Raw genomic sequence first — 979 nt, 5'->3', positions numbered from 1 at the left:
TCCGGATGGCGGACGGTCACACTAACAACTAGTGGCACTCCACATTTGAAGCTAGGATAGTGGCACTCGATATAAAATTCGAAGCTACCATCCTAGACAATTTGTATTGCGACGCGTTACTAGGACACGACTTTCTTGTTAACACTGAAGTCTCTTGGGATTACGCCGCGTGCACAATTCACATGGGTAAGCAAATTTGAACGTCGACATGTCGGAAAGGGAAGTCTCAATCACCCGCCACACGACCCGACCTGTCACAATTAGAATTCGGTAACAACCCCGAAACTCGCGCGAAACTAACCAAGATTTTAAATAAATACGGTGTAGTATTCAGCGAAAAAGTAGGACGTACCAAATAAATTGAACACGAAATTTTGCTAAAAGGCCCGTCTCCAATCGCGCTCAAACCATACCCATATCCGCAGCAGAAACAAACTGCTATGGGCGATATGGTGCGCAATATGGAACTCCAGGGGCTCGTAGAACCTAGCGCCTCACCGTGGGCCGCACCAGTAATATTGGCAAAAAAAAAAGACGGATCATTTCGTCTCTGTGTCGACTACAGGCGGCTAAACGATGTGACGGAATCCGACGCGTACCCCATGCCAGACCTTAACAAAATGATTAGGCAAATGCGGGGTGCCAAAATTGTTAGCATTTTTGATTTGCGAGCAGGCTACTGGCAAGTGCCGCTACACAAAAATGCCAGAAAATACACGACATTCCGAACACGTAGAGGGCTATTTCAATTTCGAGTCTTCCCTTTCGGTCTCAAAAACAGTCCAATGACTTTCGTGAGACTCATGAACGAAGTCATGAGGGGGTACCAGGATGAGTTCGTACAAGTTTACCTAGACGATATAGTTGTATTTTCAAGGAACTAGTACGAACATCAGCTCACTTAGACAAAGTTCTCGAGCGCCTCAAGAGGTATGGACTGACGTGCTACACAAAAAAATGTAAAATCGGACTACGCGAA

This window comes from Acyrthosiphon pisum, chromosome A1 (assembly GCF_005508785.2).
Source record: "Acyrthosiphon pisum isolate AL4f chromosome A1, pea_aphid_22Mar2018_4r6ur, whole genome shotgun sequence".
NCBI classification, from domain to species: Eukaryota; Metazoa; Arthropoda; class Insecta; order Hemiptera; family Aphididae; genus Acyrthosiphon; species Acyrthosiphon pisum.
The sequence above is the reverse complement of the archived record's forward strand: the minus strand, read 5'-3'. Positions refer to the sequence as shown.